The sequence below is a fragment of the Centropristis striata genome, chromosome 7 (genome assembly GCF_030273125.1).
Source record: "Centropristis striata isolate RG_2023a ecotype Rhode Island chromosome 7, C.striata_1.0, whole genome shotgun sequence".
NCBI lineage: Eukaryota > Metazoa > Chordata > Actinopteri > Perciformes > Serranidae > Centropristis > Centropristis striata.
The window spans coordinates 34,328,362-34,351,618 of NC_081523.1; the positions used below are offsets into that span (position 1 = coordinate 34,328,362).

At 37.7% G+C, this 23,257-nt stretch overlaps 1 long non-coding RNA gene and 1 pseudogene across 1 annotated transcript; one reads left to right on the top strand and one right to left on the bottom strand.

Annotated features, from left to right (window-relative positions):
* The first annotated feature begins 1,321 nt into the window (after window positions 1–1,321).
* On the top strand, window positions 1,322–7,239 carry LOC131974834 (uncharacterized). Its single transcript, XR_009394683.1, has 3 exons — window positions 1,322–1,862; window positions 6,718–6,867; window positions 7,117–7,239. It is a non-coding gene; the product is annotated as an uncharacterized LOC131974834 (long non-coding RNA).
* On the bottom strand, window positions 3,248–20,214 carry LOC131974832 (GTPase IMAP family member 8-like; annotated as a pseudogene).
* Between the last annotated feature and the right edge of the window lie 3,043 nt (window positions 20,215–23,257).

Sequence of the window (23,257 nt, forward strand, 5' to 3'; positions counted from 1 at the left end):
TCATGTGTTTTAGTCTTTTTGGTCACTTATTGTCTTTTTTTGGGTCATTTTGTGTGTTCTTTGTCATTTTGTGTGTTATTTGGTCATTTTGTGTCTTTTTTTGTGTCTTTTTTGATCATTTTGTGTCTTTTTTCGATCATTTTGTGGTCAATTTGTGTCTTTTTTGGTCATTTTGTGTCTTTTTTGATCATTTTGTGGTCAATTTGTGTCTTTTTTGGTCATTTTGTTTCCTTTTTTTTGGTGATCTGAACTGTGTGTGTGAGATTCTGTTGAGTGAGCGGGGGTCGCGGACAACATGCATGTTAAATTGGGGGTCGCGACTCAAAAAGGTTGAGAACCACTGCTCTAATGGACAGATCCCGCTTTGTGTGTCCCGAGGCGGAGCTGGACTCACTCTGAGCCCTGCGGAGGGCTCACCGGAGTCGGGGGGAGGAGGTGAGGTGGTCCTGACCAAGGCTATAATAGTTTGGATTTTTCATTAGTTTTAGTTTATTAATTTAGATTATTTTAATTTAGATAGTTTAAATTAGTTTTTAGAGAAAGTTTGCTAGTTTTTATTTTGAAAATGCTTAGTTTTAGTTTAGTTTTTTTTTTTTTTGTTTAATATTAGTTTTTTGTAATAGGGTATTTGTGGGCTGAGAGATTCAAAAAGTTAACAATACATTTTTCGTTTTTTTCCTTTGTCTTATCCATCTCAGCCTCAATAAGATTATTAACTCTTGCAGCTCCGGGTGTTTTGAATTTTGGTTCGAGTGAAGTGCTGAACTTTTCTAACTTTTCTCACACAGTCGTGTAGACATCCCGGTCTCAATAAACAGATTTAGCCATGCTTCCTGTATAGAAAAAGCTGAGAAAAAGACAAAAACTAAGGACATTTTCACTTTATAGTTTATTAGTGTGTTAGTGTATTTCCATTAATGGAAATGTTTTTTCAATCCTAGTTTTTGGAACTATAATAACCTTGGTCCTGACATGGACAGATGAGGAACCCAATTTACACTTTTCATCATTTTACTTTATTTTGTTATTTTTTAATATTACATATATGTATAACGCCATAGTTTATGTTGATGCTTAAAATTGACTGACATGTACAAATTTACACATGTGTAGTATATGTTTATTATATGTGTATATTGTATTTTATGTCATTATATCTTTATATTTACTATTTACAGTTTCCTTAATGTACTTATGTAACCGGAGTGACAGCTTTCCACTCTGTGACCTCAAAACAAATTAAAATCTGAAACATGAGTTATGTCAGTCTTCACCATTTTATCAGTTTCTGAGGATGTGTGTATAAGATATATTGGCCATTATTAAGAAAATGTCTCAATATTAAAGATTGCTTTATTCTCATTGCATTGTTATATGCAATGAAATCCAGGTGCACTGCCTGACACGGAGCTCAGTATAAACATTTAAAATAAAGAATAACTTTTCATACCCACACACATGTTCAACACAAACACAGTTTCAACACGTCAACACACACGATTGTCAACATATGCAATCAGGAATAAGGTGTTGTTGCACAAAAAGGTTGAAATATATTAATATATAGATAAATAAAATATTGCACATAATTATTGGGCCTGTTGCATGATATTATCTAATAGTTGTGTAATTTTAGTAGAGTTCAGTGTGGTAATGGCTCTGGGATAAAAACTGTCCATCAACCTTGTGGTGCATGTTTTGATGGACCTGTATCACTTTCCTGATGGCAGACACATCTTTCTTTTCCAGTATTTTATCGGCACCATCGTTCTCCTGACTTTCCAGTCTTTCCATCTTCAACATGACTTGTGGATTGATTCTAAACTGGACCGGAGCACCAACCGTGCAGACTTCAGGTGAAGGTAGGACTAAATGTTTTGGGAGGAGCTGTTCTTCTGACAGAGTTCTTCATTAGATATATGAGACATTTGAGTTGTGCTCAGAGTTTACATTTGTTTTTTGACTTCGTCAGGACATACCAGTATGTTGATTAGTCTGAACATTTGACAGTGGGTTAACAGCCATAATTCACTCAAAATATTATTCATACATGGCATATGGTCACAAATGAACCAGATAAACTTAAGTCACTCTGTTTATGCTCACACTCTTTCTGGCTCTATGTTCAAGTTTTACACAGTCAAGTTTCTTTCTGTGGTTCTTCAGATCCACCAGTCTGTGAGAGCTACTGGAGGCTTCTGTAGCTGGTCTGTGGCTTGTTTTACATGAAGCTGTTGCAGATTCCTGAGACAAATTGTCCAACTGAAGTTGGACAATTTTGTCACAGGATTTTTAGCTCTGTGGATATTAAGAACAAATCAATGCGTAAATGACTTCGAGTACTTGAGAAACATGAATACTGTCTATAAGTGGGATTTGTGGCCCTCCAAATGTCCTTTAATCTAATATCTTCTATATAGTTATTGAGTAGCTTTCTTGTCTTGACATGAGTGTTATCTTTTTGAGAAGTCCCCTCCTATAATATAGAGGCCCTCTAAAGAAGAGACTGTTAAAAATATTTTTATTTTAAAAAAGGATGGTGAATCTTCATCGAGACCATATATACATATATATATATATAAGGTTCTTTTTTTGTGGCAGAATAGTTCCTTGTACAATAATGTACCTCCCACCTGGATCTGTGATGAGTTTTGACTTTTTAAATGGTACGGATTTATGAATTAAAGTGACAACCCCCATAGCATGACTAGTTAGCTAGTTAACAATACATTTGTATTTTGTAAGATGGAGATATTGGTCATTAAAAACATATATTTGGACATACTAATTAAAATATTTGTTTTTTATGAGGTTATAGCTATAAGGAAGCTAGATCATTCATTAACAATGACTGAATAGTTAAATAAGTGTGCACTTCCACTCACTCCTTTTAGGATCAACAAGAGTTTGTTTTGCTTTATGCTTTATATTTTGTGTATTTTTTTTCCATTGATCTTTTTTTTGTAACGTTTAAAATAAACTTTAATCAATTAAACAGTCATTGTTTATTGTTTATTGTATCCTTTGGATCCCCATTAGTCTTCACAGAGATGAAGACTATTCTTCCTGGGGTCCACATTAAATCAAACAATTATTACACAATTACATCATTACAGCATTTATACAGATAATAACATGACGTCATTCATCCTAACATGATTCTAATGTATATTAACCTGATTATAATATATATTAAGTAGTACAAGGCATGATTATAAAAAGAGTTACATGATTATAGAAGAGTATACGAGGTAAGCATAAATTTTACCATGACGTTCAATGCAGATGTATTAACATACTTGAGTTCAACTTAACATGATTTCATATTGACAGAAACAAGGAAAAGAAATCTGAAGAGGTAAATGCAGACAGATTGAGCTCAGTAGTTGATGTTAGAGCTCCACCTGCTGGATAAAACTGAACACAGTGAAGCTGCAGTGGATCATCCTGTAGTGGATCTATCAGCTGAAATATGTGACTGTGATCATACAGAAGGTGGACACAATAACAGGAACACTTTGCAGGTTTATTGTATTTATATTCATAATGTTATATTTGATGCTTTTCCTCGTTTCACATCACATTCTGAGTGCTCAGACTGATGCAGCAGCAACACAAACCCTTACATTTACTGTGTCGCTGTCTTTATAATCATGATTTACAGAAGCCAAGAAATAATAAAAAGCAAAACAGAGATTAAGATGCTGATCATGAACTGTAACATTAGCTGCTCTCTCATCTCCTGTCAGCTCTTCACTGTCTGTATTAACCTCACATTAAAACAACATAACAAAGACAACAGGTATGATACACACAGTTTTAGGTTCAGTGTGTCTTACTCTCTACCTCCTTATAAAACACTCCTGATAACTCCAGAACAGAGAGAATCATCATGTTTTTAAGTTAAGTAAAGTAATCCTGTGATACTAGTCTGTACATCCATGGGTCACTGCAAACAGGAGCTGATCATGTCTGATTCTGCAAACTTTTAAAGATGCCAAAATGTAAATATATATACACACACACACACACACACACACATAAAGTTAAACATCATATTGTCAGTTTTTCTCCCTTTTCATCGTTCTCTCTCAAATAGAGAATGGGGCAATGGGGGCGTGGTTAATAGTCAAACATCATCTTCCTGTTTTTTGCAACTTTGAGCAAAAAAAAGTTATTTGGCAAAAAAATATTTGTCAGACAGTGTGGCTTATTAACAATATTCGTGTTTCCATCAATATATTTCTCTGAGCATTATGAAGATTTTCATGAGAAAAGCTTGATGGAAACACCTGAGATGTTTTTCTTTTTTTTTTTTTAAATGATGCTCTAAACAGGAGATGGAAACACTTTCTCAGAATAAGTTCTGGCGTAGTGAACATTTAACTCACATGACTGTCACTAATTCGCATTTTCTTTAATGCAACATTTTAAAATTTTGCTTCAAAATTCACTTCGACTTCAATAGAAACAGGACTACTGTCAGGAAGCAACACTGCAAAAACAACTGGGAGTCACTTGAAGATTTGATCTCGTGGCCACTTATGTTTTAAGTGTCTGTATCTTAGAAAAAGCCTTGTGCAGAATACACTTTGTCAGATTTTGCCTTTATCTGACACATTTTTGAGATGTGAGATCAAAATCAGTCAAAAGATGTTGACACAGAGCTTTACATCCTCACTAATCTAAACCATAAAGGTGTCTGATTATTTCAAAAATGCTTTTCTGAGGTTGCCGAATTCTAGCGTCGTCTTCATCCAAAAGTTCCTGCATCAAGTCAATTACATCTTTTTCATGTTTTTCCTGCAGATTCTTTTTTCTCTCTTCATCTTTCTCCTGCTCCATCTCTTGTTCTTGCTGCTTCAGTAAATCTCTGATTTTTGACAGATTTGGTATATTTATGGTCAAACGTTTCAGGAAGTCATAAACTTTTTTCTTCATTTCTTGTTCATTGTGGTCTTTAAGTGCTTTTAAGATGTCATATTGTTTATCTTTGTCCATTATTTCTTCCTGATGCTTTTTCTTCTGAGCTGCAAATTCTTTGTTGTGTTTCTCTTTGAAGTCATTGAACTCTTCAGCTTTCTTTCTGGCTTCCTCTAAATGTGTCTTCTTCAGATTCTCCAGTTTTTTCTCATAGCTCTCCTCAATGTCTTTTTCCTCCTTTTCTCTTCTGATTCTCTCCTCTTTGATTCTGTTTTCATAATTTTCTCTCTCCTGTTCGTATTCTTCTTGAAGCTTTTTCAGTTTTGTTTCTTCCTCCTGTCGTCTCTGTTCATCTTCTTGTTCTTGTTTCTTCCTCTCTTCTTTCTGTGTTTTCTCCCAGTTCTCTCGTACTTTTCTCATCTCTTCTCTACTCTCCTCCAGTTTTCTGTCCTTTAATTCTGACTCTGATCTTATTTTTTGCTCCAAAGCTTCAACTTTCTGTTCCCACTCCTGTCTTTCTTTTTCTTCCTGTTGTTTTCTCTTCCTGTCTTCTTCTTCTCTCTCTTCCTGTTCTTTCTTTCTCTCCTCGCGTTTGTTTTTAATTTGTTCCTCCATTTCTTCAAGTTGTTTTTCTCTCAGTTTTCTCTCCTTTTCAATTTCTGCCCTCTGTTTCTCCTCAAAGTCTTTTCTCTCTTTTTCTCTTCTGATTCTCTCCTCTTTGATTCTCTTTTCATAATTTTCTCTCTCCTGTTCTTTTTCTTCTTGAAGCTTGTTCAGTCTTGTTTGTTCCTCCTGTCGTCTCTGTTCATCTTCTTGTTCTCGTTTCTTCCTCTCTTCTTTCTGTGTTTCCTCCCAGTTCTCTCGTTCTTTTCTCATCTCTTCTCTGCTCTCCTCCAGTTTTCTGTCCTTTGATTCTGACTCTGATCTTATTTTTTCCTCCAAAGCTTTAAGTTTCTGTTCCCACTCCTGTCGTTTTTTTTCTTCCTGTTGTTTTCTCTTCCTGTCTTCTTCTTCTCTCTCTTCCTGTTCTTTCTTTCTCTCCTCATGTTCTTTCTGAATGTTTGCCTCTTTTTCTTCAAGTTGTTTTTCCCTCAGTTTTCTCTCTTTTTCATTTTTTGCTCTCTGCTTTTCCATATTTATTTTCATCTCTTGCATTTCTTCCTCATGTTTTCTCTGTAGTTCCTCCCTCTCTCTCTGTATCTCTTCTTCCTTCTCCTTCAGGATCTTCTCCACTTCTTTCTGTATCGCTGCCTCGGCCTCTTGCAGCATCTCATTGGTGTAGCAGCTGCCTCCATTCTCCTTCACCATGGTGTTGATCTTTGTTACCAGCTCACTGACTTGTGTCTTGTTGTGTTCATCACGGTTATTAAACACATGGTATCTTCCTCCACAGTCAGCGATCAGTTTCTGAAAGGAATCATCACATTTGTCTTGAATGTATTCATCAACAGAAATCTTCTCGTGTTCCAGTGAATCTCCTCCAGTTAAAAGAATGATGGTGAACTTTTCAGCATCCTTCCCGAAGACTTCCTTGATGTGTTTCAATGTCTCCTTCTCCTCTGGAGTGAGTCTGCCAATTTGTAACACCAACAGGAAGACATGTGGTCCTGGAGCCAGAAGACTGATGCATTTCACCAACTCTTCATTAACTTCTTCATGAGACAAAGTTGTGTCAAACAGAACAGGAGTGTCGACCACAACAACAGGACGACCGTCCACTTCACTCTCTGCTTTCTGACAAAGTTAAGTAACTGATTTTTGGCTTGATTCAGCTTTGAACTCCTTTCTTCCTAGAATGGTGTTTCCTGAAGAACTCTTCCCACAGCCGGTCTTCCCTATCAGCACAATCCTGAGACTCTCTGGGCTCTGCTGCTCTTCATCACCTGTGAGACAAGAACAACAGGAGCTACTTTAAATGCTGACAACTGGAACATTAGAGACCAAGTAAGTAATAATGGTCAAGAATGTTTTTATAGAAAAAAGATTTTTTAGTATAAATTACATGTTTAAAAATGTATCGTACTTACAGCCGATTGTGACTTTTGTTTGCAGCTCCTTCACTTTAGCCTGTAGTGTGGTGATCTTTTTCTCTTGTTTCATGATCTTTTCTATTTGGGCATTTGCAAATGTTCTTGTTGTGTAGCAGCTTGGTTTGTCTTTTTTGGGTCTCACTTTTTCTAAACTGTCCAACAGCTCTGGGATCTGCTGCTGGTCCCTGATGTTGAGGACAAACTGTCTTCCTCCACAGCTCTGACGGAGCTCCTGGATGTCCTTGTTTTCCTTTAGAAAGTTATCAACAGCTGGAGCTGTAGGATCTGACTCCACAGTGAACAGAATCATGGTGAAGTCATTGACTCGAGAGCTGAAAGTGTTCTGGATGGTCTCCAACTCTCCCTTGTCTTCATCAGTGAGGGGACCCACAGGAAGGACCAGGATGAAGGCATGGACGCCCTCAGGATCACAGAGGGAGATACACCTGAATGATTCCTCCATCACTTCCTCCTGAGGTTTTCCATTCAATGCAGGCAGCTCCACCAGGGAAACCCAACGTCCACACACCTCTCCCTGATGTTTAACACACTCTGAGCTGGAGACTGAATGAAGCTCTGTCTGACCTAGAATGGTCTTGGCTGCTGAGGTCTTCCCTGCTCCTCTCCTCCCACACACAACCACGTTTAGAGCTGGTTTCATGTGTTCAGACTTTGGTGTCATGATAATGTCCTCAAAATCATCAAAGCTCACATGATTTCCATTGTTCTCTTTTACAATTTGACCCAAGCGTGTTAACAGCTCTGGACGTTCAAGGTTCTTCTGCCACAAAAACCTGTATTGACACATTCTGATTATTTCTTTTAAGGGTGGATGTTGCATATAATTTTCCATTAAACCTGAACTTTCACCTTGAGGTGTCGATATCAGAACCAGAGAATGATCAAACGATTTATCACTGAACTTTTCAAGGACTCTGCAGAGTCTCAGTTTGTGTTCCTCAGTGAAGTCTTCAGGCTGTAGAACCAGCAGGAACACATGAGGTCCAGGATCAGAGAGTCTCACACAGTGTTCTACATGTTTTCTTAGTTTGTCTTCAGAGATGTTGGGATGCAGCAGATCTGGAGTGTTGATGAGAACTATTTCTTTGTCTTTTAACTGTCCTCTGTGTCTCACACAGTGGTCTGGTTCTTCCTCAGTGCTGTACACAGTCTCTCCCAGTATGAAGTTCCCCACTAAACTCCTCTCAGACCAGCTGTTCCCCAGCAGAACAACTCTCAGCTCAGACACTGAAATTAAAGAAATTACTTAGTTGCAGAGTGTTGGTCATATAAGCCATAACATATCAGAGATGTCTACTTTCTCCTCAAAATAAAATCTAAGTACGTACCAACCACCTAAAAACATTTTGAGTTAACATGTTAATATACAGAAGAATAATTCACACTAGGTTCAGTTTGACTCACTGGTAGGTGGAAGCCATTCTAAGCTGCCGCTGCACTTCACAGGTTGTGGATCATCTGACACTGTAACAAAACAAAACATTGATTCATGTAAATGTATCGTTCAATAAAATGGACACTATTTGGAGGACGTATTATTGTGTTTTTTGTTGTTTTAGTCAAAACTAGTATGAAAACAAAAACAACAAAATGTGTGGGATTCAAGAGAGACACTTATTAAACCAACGGCAGAACTGAGATTATGTTGATTGAACACCATGGTGCTTCTCTGAGACACATTTTAATATTTCATCTTAGACAGCAGATAGAACATGACCAGAGCTGATTAAGTTGGTAGATCTAGTCATACATCTCATACAGTGAGGCAGCAGTGAGTCTAATTCTGTTCCCCATAAGCCTCTCTGTCACTGAGACGGGGAACGATTAACACTTAACACTGGCTGCCAGAAACAAACATCTATGATCTGTTGTCAGTTTGATAAGTGAAACAAAGAACACAATCTCTAATGGCAGTTTTATAATGAGCCGTGGTGAACGTTAGCCCAACTATATTCTGTGATGATCAAAGAGTTGATAAGCAGACAGAGTTAGCTAGCAGGTTAGCGAGCATTCATTTTCTGGTCTCAGTGAACGTGAGGCTTATGGGGAACCATAATTAAGTAATATTTTCTTGCAGTGGCATAAAATGAGCCGTGGTGAAAGTGAATATTTTGTTACCATCTAGGAGTTGAAGCATCTTTAATTTGCCAGCAAGCATGCTAGTACATTCGCTAAGGCTTTTTGATATTGTTCATAGTATTTACCATTTGTTTTGAACAATGTTTTTGATCATATATTCACCATAATGTCTTACATAACCATTAGCTAGTCACTCAGTAAAGCATCAACCAATTGTCACGGCTCAGCTAATGTAAGCTCACAGGAGGAGAAATAAAAACTTACTGATGAAAAGCGAAGAGGGACCAAACTAAACTCCACAGTGCTAAACCTGGCGGGGCTTTTATTGTTTGTTTTAGTAGCCAGCTCAGATGACATTAGCTGATTGCCTAAGCTCGGTATTTTAAGGCACAGATGTGACTTAAAAAATATCAAAAATGCTAAAAACATATAAATACTTTATGTATAAAGCTAGTAACTGACTTAAAGGGATATTTCGTCTTCTTTGCAGTGAGGTTGTATGAGGTACTGCCCCACACTCAGTGTGTTACTGCAGTAAATGATGATCTGCACAATCACAATTTGGAGAATCAGACATTCCAGGTAGGAAACAAGCCGCAGACTGGGGCTGCGTTCCAAGTCCCTTAATTTTCGCCTCCTCTATCCTCTATCCTCGCTTGAACCAGAAGTTCTTTCGCGGGCGCCATCTTTACGACTGTTCCAAAGCTCTTATTTGTGCTCTGAGGAGAGAGGACAGAGGATAGAGGAGGCATATCGGAGGAGGCACAAGCGAGGATACATGCGAGCATCCTATGCGGCAGTCTTTTAGTGGTGTCCCCGCCCCCTGACTGGACATCGGTTATTGATTAGACGCTGCAGCTGATCGGACTGATGTTATACATCGCAACATCGCTGTAGTTTCATACCGGAGTGAAGACAGATCACAGATCAAACTAAACTGTGTCACCACAAGTTTTATATTTTATTTATGATTCACCATGTAGGTAAAATCTGTTTTATTGTGGCTCTGAAAAACAAAAACACCACAAACATATTTCTACATTTATAATAAATTAAGAGAAAGATCGCTTTTGAAAGCTTTTTTCCTTTTCGTGATCTGTTTTTTCCACCATACAGATTTACTATGGATATTATTAAAGTTAAAAAAAAAAAAAAAAAAAAGCAGTAGAAAGTATGAGAGACTGTCCGTCAGCAAGAAAGACTTTTACATCGTTTGTCATTTTCATCAGTCCCACGTGAGGCTGATCATTGCTGAGTGTAGGTTTGAGCTGAGTGACATAATTTACATTTTACCTTAATCATCTAACCTAATAAAACATTGGCCGGTGTTCAGCGGACACAATCATGTTCTGGGATATCAAATAATTAATTTATCACCAGGATCGTCTACTACGACGGCGTATTAGGGCCATGTATGAAAAAATAAATAAATATGGACCCAGGGGAGAAGGGCCCAGCCACCATGGCATGCTTAAAAACACATAACATGAGGTGATGGTACTACATCACCACATTTTATTGGTTTCTACCTGCGGGATGTCTCTTCTTCTCCATGACTCACTCTGTTTAAGGTGTTTTATCAGAGTGATTGTTTATGAGTGATTCTACGGCGGACTCCCCTCCAGCCTGTCGGTACACAGATCGCTCTCTTTCAGACCTCCTCTGCTCCTTGTTGACAGTTACAGTGTGTAACGTTCGTCTAAACTTTTTTCACAGCAGGTTTATTGTTCCCAGCCTTCATTCCTCACGGGCATTCTCATGTGATGCGTCTTTATGTGTGCCATGGTGGCTTGTTTATGGAATCTTTATTCATCTTTGAAGTGTGTGTGTGCTTGCATTTGTGGTACCGGACGGTCCCAGTGAGGCATGGACCAATATTACCCCCCTCCCCCGGGTCCGAATTTTTTTTTTCATACTTGGCCCTAATACGCTGTCCTAATATACAGAAGCAAATAATAATAAATAAATAATATAAAGGCATTCCTGTGACCCTGAGCTGGACACAGTTCACAGTATAAATACACAATGGAGGTTGTTATTCATGTGCAGGTGTTTGTTAAACAGAGAAAACACTTATTATTATTATTATTATTATTAGTGCATGTCTATAGCTGTTAAAGTGACTGACAGCTGATCCAGCTGTGATCAGCTGCCGCCGTCATTAGAAACGGACGTCGCTTCACGTGACGCTGCAGAGGGAAGGACGTCTCATGTCTTAAACCTGAAAATAAGTAAGCATGTTAGCGCCCTGCGGTCTAACCTCTCAGACTCAGTGAGGACTCTGGCTAATTGTGCAGTGTCTTCGCTGGTCATAAACAAACCAGCATGGCTAACTGTGCACAGTGTCCGCCACTGATCATAAACAAACTGGTATGCTAACTGTACACAAAGTGTCTGCCGCTGATCGTAAATTAACCGGGATCGCTAACTGTGCACAGAGTGTCCGGTGCTTGTTGGAAACAAACAGAGATCGCTAAGTGAACACCTCCTGCTGAAGCAGCACATGCACACTGTACTGCTACAGAGCTAACTGTTAGCCTATTAGCACTGTGCTACTGTGCACCTCGTTCCGCGACGCCAGACTGCACTATGAAAGTGGCTTATGTTTCTTGTCGTTTGTGACTACTCGCTACTACGGCTTTTACAAATGGCACGTGTTGTTGTGGCGTTGAGTATAACGTCACTTCCTGCTTAACGTTCTATCCAATCAGTAACCAGGCTTTTTTCAGGGGAGAAAACGGCCTTGCTCTTTGACAGGGCCAAAAAACATCCAGTCAAACGACCGCTCGGGACGGCTCATATTCAAATTAGGGGCGTTTCGGTAAGTGAGACCCACCTCATTCTGACTATAGTGGAAACACGGCTTAAGCCAGCGGCGACTTCGCGCATGCGGGCTGGACGCAGAAGGGTTAACATGTCCTGCAGCAGGAAGACTGTGATGCCTGTGAGTGCTTTAAGGCGAGGGAGGGGCCGCCGGCAGCACCTGCTGCTCGCTAAGTTGGCAATACTGGACTACAGTGGCTGTCGGGGCATCAAACGTCATCTCGCCGGACAAGAAAGGGAACTCGGGAACTCGTCCGCCTCACAGCCTCTAGTCCTGTGTTTGATAAACTATTTATTAGGCTACGGATTTGCAAGCTTGTTAAAACTGCCAGTAAGCTTGTCAGGGATGGCCTGCAGCTAACGCTAGTGATGCTGAAGTCATGTGACCGTGATGTACTTTGCATAACGTTAGCTTTTTACTTCTGTGGGCTGCATTAACACTTCAAACTTCATAAAAGTGGAGTTCATCTGTGAAGATTATCCTTCTGAACAAGACATGTCAGCATCAGAAACGTGTGTTTGCCACAGAGTTTATTTTCTCACTGATCCAAAATCCCAGAGGAGAATTCTCAATCGGCTTCACAGAGATGCTACTTCCTGTTATCCTACAAGAATATGTAATTTCTTTTGCTCTCTCTTCTGCCCAAAATAGCTGATCTGCGGAAGTGCGCAAAGCCTATTAGTGCACTTATGGATAGGAACATGGGAGTTCTACAGTTGAGAAAAAGTAGTGCCAAATGAAACAGCTGTGGATAAAAATCAAAAGTCTGTACACATTTCATATCGTTATAGCGCACACATAAACAGATTTAACATTGTTGGGGGGGGGCTTTCGGTGGTTAAATTACGTTTTGATGCAGTCCCAGTCTGCAGCCTGTTTCCCACCTGGAGCATCTGGTTCTCTAAACTGGGAACGTGCAGCCCATCATCTACTACAGTAACACACTGACTGTGAGTCAGTACCTCATACAAACCCACTGCAAAGAAGACTATCCCTTTAAGAATAAAAAGCTGTAATGTGATCACTGGAGACTAAGATAACGTTACTGTATACTGGACAAGAAGTCAAGTGACGTGAAGTTCATAAAACGAACATACGTCTCACTACATTGTTCAAGAGGTTAATTACTGTCTCATATTGGTGAGATATAGCAGCTGCGGCAGAAATGCTTAGAAAGGACAAAAAATACCAAATTTTAAATAAAAAATGTACATGCACCAATGCATGTATAAAGAAAAAAATGTTTTGAGCCTTGACTTACGAATATAAAATAATATTTAAAAACAATTGAGTTTGTAATTTTACATAATTAATAATTATACATAATTAATATACAGAAGAATAATTCACACTGTGTTAACTCACTGGTCGGTGGCAGCCATTCTAAGCTGCCGCTGCGCTTCACAGGTTTTAGATCACCTGACCCTGCAACAAAACAAAACATTGATTCAAGTAAATGTAATTAACTTTGTGTTTTTACTTGTTTTAGTTCAAAACAGTTTAACAATTCTTCTGCCTTTAGCCTTGACAAGGGAGAGTACACAGGAAAAACTCAGATTAACATAACATATGAAGAAAAACAACATGGTATATCCCTGAAAGATATTTAGGTATTTTGTCCCAGAACTGGGATACCTCGGGAAACGACCAGCAACAACATGGCAGATTCAGATTTGATAAAATTATGATTTGACTAAATTTGTAACTTTTGGACTTTTGTCACTGTTACAGATAAAATAAGAAGAATTTATAGAACTATTGAAAGTGTATGAAACAAACTTACAAAGCACGCTGGAAAGTGCATAGCAATTGTGAAATTAAACCAAAAAAAAATAAAATCCGAATCAGGTGGTAATTTGGAAATGATTTGACTCCCTGATTATTAATATAATATGGGTGGGTGGTCATTGGTTTTATTTGTCATTATTTAATATTATACAACCTGATCTCAGAAGATTATATAAAATGACCATGACTTCGCGTTGAAAGGAGCCAGCTAAGGTGGTTTGGGCATCTGGTAAGGATCCTCCCGGGCGCCTCCCGTTAGAGGTGTTACGAGCACGTCCAACTGGTAGGGGGCCCCGGGGAAGACCCAGAACACGGTGAAGGGATTAAATCTCTCTTCTGGCCTGGGAACGCCTCGGGGTCCCCCAGGAGGAGCTCGGCGTTGTGGCTGAGGAGAGGGACGTCTGGAAAAATCTGCTTAACCTGCTGCCCCCGCGACCCGGCCCCGGATAAGTGGGGGGGAAATGGATGGATGGATGGATGGATATCAGGTTGAATAAAACACTGGCGTGCTGCATAATATTAAATTATGACAAATAAAACCAATGACCACCCACTCGCTTTTATTTACTGTTAAAAAATCACCAATCAAATAGGACTGTGTTGGCTCTGCACTCTTGGATAAAGAACACTGTAACTGAAATTTAGACATCCAAAATGTAGGCTACTTTGATTAAAAGAACTGTATCAGTCAGCCTGCACAAAGCTCAAACTACAAAAGAGAAATTAATTATTTAACAGGAAACTGGATATTGATGAATACTTTAGAATGAGGCAGTTAGCATCCCAGTGATCAGGAGCAGACAGTGAGTTATTGAGACTGATGAAATGTGACTGAACTCACCTGTTGATGCAGACGCCATGATGTCACTCTGCTGGAAATATCACACAATCATTCAACTGCTAAGTTTGACGACCTAAAGAGAGGACGGCATCAAATGCTTGTTAACTTGTCTTTACCTGTTAGGCTGCCTCATTAAACATCAGTAAACCTCCCAGCACACACACACACACACACACACACACACACACACACACCCACACACACACACAATAATATTAATAATAATAAAAGTCTAATAATTAGAGATTTCCTGAGCCAACCTTAAAGCTCAGGGTTACTTGTTAACTTGTTCATAAGATCTTGGTAGATATTTCTATTTTCCTGAATAATTATGAGGTATTTTAATGGAACTAGAAATACAAAATTCAAATATATAAACATTGCAGATATGTGCTTAATATTATAATATAAATAAACAAGAAAATTACTTTACAAATTAATAGAATTATATTTAAACAATAGAAATAAGAGTAAATACATTTTTAAATTACAATAAAAAAATGAAACATACACATATATACATACAAGTTTTACAGTCTTTATATAGTATTTAAAGTCACTTATAAATCCAATGAAATTGGGGGTAATTTAGGTTATTTTACATTTATAAATGTACCATATAGAATCAGACTTACAGTGTTAAAAATAATGTTCAAAATTCATCTAAAAACACTTTTAGAGTCAATATTGATGTTCTGATTAGTTTTCTGATTAGTTTTACACAATATATAATCTTATAATCATTAGAGTCCAGAAAGTAACTGAATGTATACAAGATACCCCCCAAGTAGTCCACCCCTTTCCGCTCCTTCCCTTTGGCGAAACTAGAGAAAGGAGAAATCCTGTTGCAACTAACCACGATGACGTAGTGCACTCTAGGCCGCTCTAGGCAGAGCTTGGCGTGTGACGTGCGTGTCATTGGGCGGGGCTTGACCGTCCAGCCGGTCAAGCCCCGCCTCCCGCTGCACACGTTAGTATTGCAGCCGGCCGCAGCCGTTAGTACTTGCTCCTTGCGGCTTTATGGTGCTTTCAAGTGCCCCTCGTAAACTCAAATCTTTCGAAGTTTCTTTTTTTCCATTTGTTGTAATACACACACACTTGTCATTACTTTGGTGTTGTTTTACTACAGTCCTTTTAATGATCAAAACAAAATGATAAAATTATTGAAGCACAATAAATCATCCATCCAGATTCAATTCTGCGTAGTCAGATTATTAAAAAAATCATTAACATCACAAATCAAATTGTTTTCAGCAAACTCCACTGCATTCTTGTTCTACATCTCCCCAGGTACCTCTGTGTATATTTTAAGTCCTTTGACTGTACCATTTTCTAATATCCCCATGTTAAAATCATACCTAATACCAGGGCTGCCAAGTTTCAGAAAATGACAAGAGTGAGACTCTAGCACCATGATGCCTTTGGCCTTTTAACATCGATTTATTCCTTAAGACTGATGTCCTCACCTACATGCCAGCGGCCAGGGACGAGTCGAGGGTCAGAGCTTTAGGGCTGCTGAGCCCCATTGAGCCCCGCTGCCACCACACACCCTCAATCAACAGTCATTAGAATTGATTAGATTGAACTTTATTGTCACTGAACAAAGTAACAGCTACTTGGACAACAAAATGCAAAATATAGGCCATCTTTCTCTCTTTCCCATGGCACTTTTTTTTGGTCATTTTGTGTCTTTTTTAGTTATTTTGTGTCTTTTTTTGGTCATTTTGTGTCCTTTTTAGTTATTTTGTGTATTTTTTCTGTCATTTTGTGTCTTTTTTAAGTAATTTAGGTTTTTTTCTGTCATTTTGTGTGATTTTTTTAGTAATTGTTTCTTTTTCTGTCATTTTGTGTCTTTTTTTAAGTAATTTAGGTTTTTTTCTGTCATTTTGTGTGATTTTTTTCGCTATTTTATGTCTTTTTTGTCATTTTGTGTCCTTTTTAGTTATGTTGTGTCTTTTTTTGGTCATTTTGTGTCTTTTTTAGTCATTTTGTGTCTTTTTTTCTGTCATTTTGTTTCTTTTTTTTAAAAAGTAATTTAGGTTTTTTTCTGTCATTTTGTGTGATTTTTTTAAGTTATTTTGTGTCTTTTGTTTTTTATCTCGGACGTCTGGTCACTTATAGCATATAAGAATATTCAATTACTGTTAAGCCAACTATGAATAATAAAACATGCCAAAACATGTGTCCTTTATCATAGCTACACGTATGACAAAAAAACGCGTGAAAATCAGTAGTATTCAGTGAGGTAAGATTAATTAAATGCGCTGACAGTTATATGCTCCTGTCAAACTAATTACACTGAGTGGAGCGGATCACCACTCCAAGACGGCGGCCGAATTTCTCGCGTCACAGCAGCTGATGCTGCGTCTATTTGTCTATGGGCGTGTCTGCTCCGCCTTCCGCCATGTTTGCCAAAAGAGAGAGAGAACGAGAGCGCGAAGGAGAGAGATTTAATATGAAATATATTTAATGTAAAATATTTAATATGTTTGTATTAATATTTAATGTATTGTATTAATTGTATTGTAATTGAATTGCATGTCTGTATGTATGTTCTGCTTTTGGTAACAAAGGTTGATACCATTCATGCCAATAAAGCTAATTTGGTTCCATTTGTACACTGTCAGAGTTAAGGATAGACCTTGAAATTTAGAATTTTGAGAAACACTGCTTTAGAGGGGTCTAAATTGATATTGACAAGTCTGTAACTCTGACACACACACACACACACACACATTGAGACTAACGTTAGAGTCTCTTTTTCAAGTGTGAACTGGTCAAGAGAAGAGGCAAATAGATGTTACACAGCTCTGCAACAAATACAGGACAGTGATAGACTTATAGCAGCCTTAAAACAGTACATATTAACTAGGAAACTCAAGGAGAAACAGTGAATCAACTGTCAACAAAATTGAGTAGTTAATTACCATCTGTCTTCAAGCAACGTCGAGTGGGTTTTAAATGTCGGCGCTGTTGTGTGTGAAAGAAAGTTAGAAACGCCAAGACCCGCCTTTCGTTGCTTCTGATTGGTTTATATTGCGTGGTGCCTTCCGCGGTTGGTTAGATTTAGGCACAAAGGACTGATGGATTGGTCTGGGATTGGTTATCTCGGTCAGTCAATCAGAGTTACTCGAGATACGGCAAGCCGCGAGGACGAAAGTTTATTACCATGAAAAAAATAAATACAGAGTATTGAATGGGGAAATATAAGCGTGAGAAATGTCAAGTGTGGCGTGTGGTGTGAGAATGGGTTAAATTGCGTGACTGTCACACTCAAAGCGTGACACTTGGCAGCTCTGCTAATACACATTGTATGGCTACACTAGCAGTTTTTAAAAATTCATTAAAAAAATCAAAAAAATTTCAGCAAACTCCACTACATCCTTGAAGACCAGGTCCCAATGTGTTCATGACATGGAATCCATGCATCTTTACTGTACTAATTTGGAATTATTTGATGCCAAAATCTCCCATAATGGAAAAAATAAAGGAAATCAATCAATCAAAAAATTTCCCCCCAATCTGCACTAGATTCTTGAAAATCAGCGTCTATGAGTGGTGTGGGGATCCGAATATATCAATCTATTACATCATGTTGCATTAAAAGTGCTTGACCTGGAAAGTTATATTATCCAAAGCAACTTAAACTGTTCACTTGATCAACAAGACTGTACATTCCACAAGTGACAACACAAAGGAAATTGGAGTCGTCGTTGAGGGCACAGAAGTTATCACAGGACTTGGAGACATAGCCAGAGCTTGCTGTCTCCTCTTTGACTTCACCTACACACTCAACCTCAATTATCCCATGCAGCTTAAGTACACCTTTAAGGTATTCCAAAAACCTTTTATGGAACTGGAAGTGTCAAAGTTGTCAAAGAAAGTCCAGTTTTTCTAGAGCAAACTTCTGGCTTGAAATAAGGCTGGATCCACTTATTTAGACATTTCTCTTATTGATATTGACTTAAAATTTTTGTTTAAGTTTAGTTAATTCATTTGTGTGCTTTATTTGAATTTATTCAATACAAACAGGTCATTCTTAAGGGTCTAATTTGAGTTATATTAACTCAACTTGTAACATAGTTAGATTTAATTAATAATGTGTACAATCTGTTGCCTCTATTTTATTGAGTAGCTATTGTTTATCTTTTTTTTTTATAGTATAGTAGTTCACATTAGGTTGAGGAGAAAAGTATATATTGAAGGTGGACATAGCAAAATTGATGCGATAGAACATTATTTACATTTACTGTGCCTTATGATATGAGAGAGAATTCTGCTATTCAATAATTATAAATTCTTATAGTGAAATGCATGAATGTCATGCCATGCAGGTCTGGGGACCTGATCTTCAGTAATCTAATGGATTCTGCTGATAACAATGTAATTTACTTATTTTATTTGCTTTCAAAAAGCAGCATGGAGGCAATTGAATGGCCATTTTACAGGATTTTGGCATTCCATAATTCCAAATTTTGGGACAGTAAAAAGACATGATTTCCATGTCATGAACACATTGGGACCTGGTCTTCAAGGATGTAGTGGAGTTTGCTGAAAACAATTAAATTTTTTAAATTAATTTTTAAAATCTGCTAGTGTAGCCATACAATGTGTATGGCTTTTAACATGGGGATATTAGAAAATGGTACAGTCAAAGGACTTGAAAATATACACAGAATACACATGATTACACATGATTGACATTAATAACCTCTTTATAGTTCTACTCCTACAGGAGCTTTCCACATGATGAGATGTAGAACAGGAATGCAGTGGAGTTTGCTGAAAACAATGTGTTGTTAATCATTTTTATAATATGACTATGCAGAATTGAATCTGGGTGGGCGATTGGTTTTGCTTCAATAATTATAACATTTTATTTTAATCATTGAAAGGTATGTAGTATACAGCAAAACAAAGTAATGACAGATGTATATTACAACAAATGAAAGTAAGAACAATAAACAATTTCGATTGATTTCCGAGTTTACGAGTTGCACTTGAATGCACCATGAAGCCGCGCACACGTTTTTACCGTAAAAGGGGATGTAGACGGGCACTCCGGCTTCGAAGTGTAGATAGCGTGACCGCAGTATATCACAAACAGGATCCCAAATGGCGTCTCCACAGAGCACTTCACATATTTAACAGTAACATTTCTCCGCGCTGTCTCACTAAATCTAATTTCAAAACCATTTTAAGAGACTAAAAACCAACGATAACTAAAGATTCTTCTGTTTTTTAACCCTTGTAGCTCATTAACTTGGCAGCTCACAACGGATATTTCACCTTCCAGCAGCAAAGTGTTGACGCAGAGCTTACATTGTCCCCCATATAGATCTAAAGTTGTTCCATTATAAATCATATTCCCCCATCAAACTTAAAGACACGCTGCTTTTACTTTACTTTAAGTTCTTTTTCTTTATCTATTTTTAGTTCAGTTCACTTACCGTCTGAAATTCTTGCTGCGACACATCAGCGCTGAAAGTGAAAGTAAAAAACGCCCAGGGAGGTGGAGTTCAAAAATGAAAAAAAGAGTCCCCAGAGCCTAAAAATGTTTTAAAGACAAAGCACACAGTGAGTTTTTGAACAACAAGCTCTCTCTTCCACACGTTATTGTTTTACATGTTATTCTGCTCAGCTCCTTCTTCTTTATGTGCGTCACTTTGTTTACTTTTTTACAGTGACATTAGAAAAATATTAATTGATTAATTGATACATACATATATATATATATACATGCATACATATATATATAAATATATACATACATATATACACATATATATACATTCATATATATATATACAAACATACATACATACATACATATATACGTATAGATGTATATATATATATATATATATATATACATACATATACATACATACATACATATATATACATAAATATATACAGTTGAAACCAGAAGTTTACATACACTATATAAAAAGACACATATGCTTTTTTTCTCACTGTCTGACATGAAATCAGACAATCACTTTTCCTGTTTTAGGTCCATTAGGATTACTAAAATTATTTCTATTTGCTAAATGCCAGAATAATGAAAGAAGGATTTTTTTAGACAATTTTTTATTACTTTTTTCAAAGTCAGAAGTTTACATACACTAACATTATTATGCCTTGAAACTATTTGGGAAAGCCCAGATGATGCTGTCATGTCTTTGGAAGCTTCTGATAGGCACACTCTTCCAGATACACGGTTCACACACTCACACACACACACACACACACACACACACACACACACACACACACACACATTTTGAGGTTAAAGGGCATAGTTTGAAATCTCTGAAGAATCTCATCAGTGTACACACACCGGCAGTAGCCCCTGTGGCCCTTTCAGAATTTCCCCAGAGGAAATTTTCTAGTTCATTTTGTTCTAGCTGTTAAGACAAAAAACACATTAAATGCATTCTAAACCAGGACCTTCTGCTCTGGTAAAAAAATGTATACTTACATCATTCTCTAGTTACTTTATCTCCAATTTAATTAGCCTATTCCATTCTTAGCTTTTTGTCTCCATATCGAATTTTTGGTTTTCAGTTCCCATAAACATATGACGCTCGCAGATTGCGCTGACATCCTGTAAAATAAAACGTGTCAAAGAGTAGGCTTAGTTGATTATGTTGCCAATTAGCATTTAATTTCTCAGTTTCATCATTGCTTGCTGCTGTAGTTGTTCCAGCTGTGTCCTGCAGCAAGGTGCATGGTTATACACAATCTGAAGAATGAGGATACAGCCCAAACAATATTATGTTTTCACATGTCCAAATCCTTTTTAGGCTGTTCAGATTTATCCTGTTGATATGTAACAGAATAATTAATATATGACAGGGTTACTTCACCCAGTTAGGCCAGTTTACACTAAATTCATTTTAGTTGTGAGTTCTCCAAACTTAGCCTCCAGCTAACTGTGAACATACAGCTGTTATTATCCAGCCTACTGATAATATAACTAGTCGTATTGTATCTAGTGATCTAATTGTTAATTTATTAACAACTACAGATAACACAATAAGTAGGATTGAATTACTTGTGCATTTTATCAGTCTGCATTTGTTTTGCCATGCCGTCTCCCTGGCTCTGTTAATGGCAGCAGTATACACTTTATATTCTTTGTAAAGCTCCTTCAGCGCTGCTTTTCACCACTTTTTGCAACATGTTATTGACTGTTCCATGATCGATTAATACGGGCTGCTTATATACTCCGTGCTCGTGCACAATGCCGGCTTGTCTAGCCTGGGTTGAGTTAGCGTTGACTAGACACGCTGAACTGCGTTAGTGGAACGGCTTTAGCCTCAAGTGATAGTTGGTGTTAATTCTAACCAGGCTTTTTCAATGAAGCCGCGGTTTGTTTAGCCACGTTGATGGAACACCCCTCAGGCAGGATACACACATTTTAAGTTCAGTGTGTCTTACTCTTTATCTCAGGTGTGAATCCAAATAAACGACCACAAATGTCAGATTAGAAATCAGATTAAATAAGACACCCCTTATAACTCCAGAACAGCCTGAGAATCATCATGTTTTTAAGTCAGAAGGCAGTTAACTTTAATATTTTTTCTGAATGTATTATAATTCAGAAAAATAGATGGAGCATAAGGTTTACTCAGTTTTCTATTATGAGGTGTGACTTCTTGTGACAGTATCATTAAAGTGCCTAAAGCGCCCAAACTATAACTCTGACAGCTTTACCAGAGGATTGTGAGTGAGAAGACAGATTTTCCTACGTTTCTATGTATAAATTATTTCTGTAGAGTGGAATTTGCGGCCTGGAGCGCAGTTTTCAAATTTATTTTTTGACAATTTTTTCTCTCCCTCTACACACTCTGATACGAACATTCCATGCAATACACACCCATTATAATCTCAGAATTTCTCCAAAAATGATCATGGTCATTGAACAGGGATTGATAAAAAACTATATGACCTATCGAAACATGGATTAATACACCGATACACAAGACTTGTGTCTACTGTTTAAAGTTCAAATGGAGTCTCTAGGTGAAATTATGCCGGAGAAGTAAACTTTTAAAAATCTCCAATTATTGTTCTTTTTCGCTCATTTTTTTTCGGCCGCCCCATTCATTTCAATGCAAAATTTTGGGCAGTTTTTCGTGACTTACGTTGCGAAAAATTCGTATTCTGTAGAGAAAAGTAATAGCACACCCCTGTCCAACTCTTCAAGTTGTAGGACTAGTCGCAGGACGAAATTGCGTCCGGAAGAGGAAGAAGAAGAAATCCACAGTATTTCTCCCCCGAGCACTGGTCCCTACAGCTATTGCTGTATGGGACCAGTGCTCGGTGTGATTGCCCCGTGGCCCTAATAATGGAAAAGTAGTAGTTAATAAGGAGTATTGGGACTCCCTCCCCTCTTTTTAACCTGTAGAATATGACAGGCACACTTTCGTTCCCAATTCAGGTTGAGGAATTCCTGCTATTAAAAAAACTGTATTTCAAATTATCTTTGGTGCTTCAAATGGTTAAAAATCAGACGCTTTAAACAGAATGGAGCCATTCTATGTTGATGGAAAGGGCAATGGGTGAAGCTTCTTCTCACAATCTATTTTTCATCACTGAGCTAAAGTTATCAGGTTTTTGTTTTGTTTTTTGATTAAGATGAGACAGCTATGAAATTAGATGAGTTTGATTTAAAGTCTGAGGACACTTCTCTTTAGTATTTTGTGTATATATGAACATAAAGAGAGAGACAGAGAGTGAAAG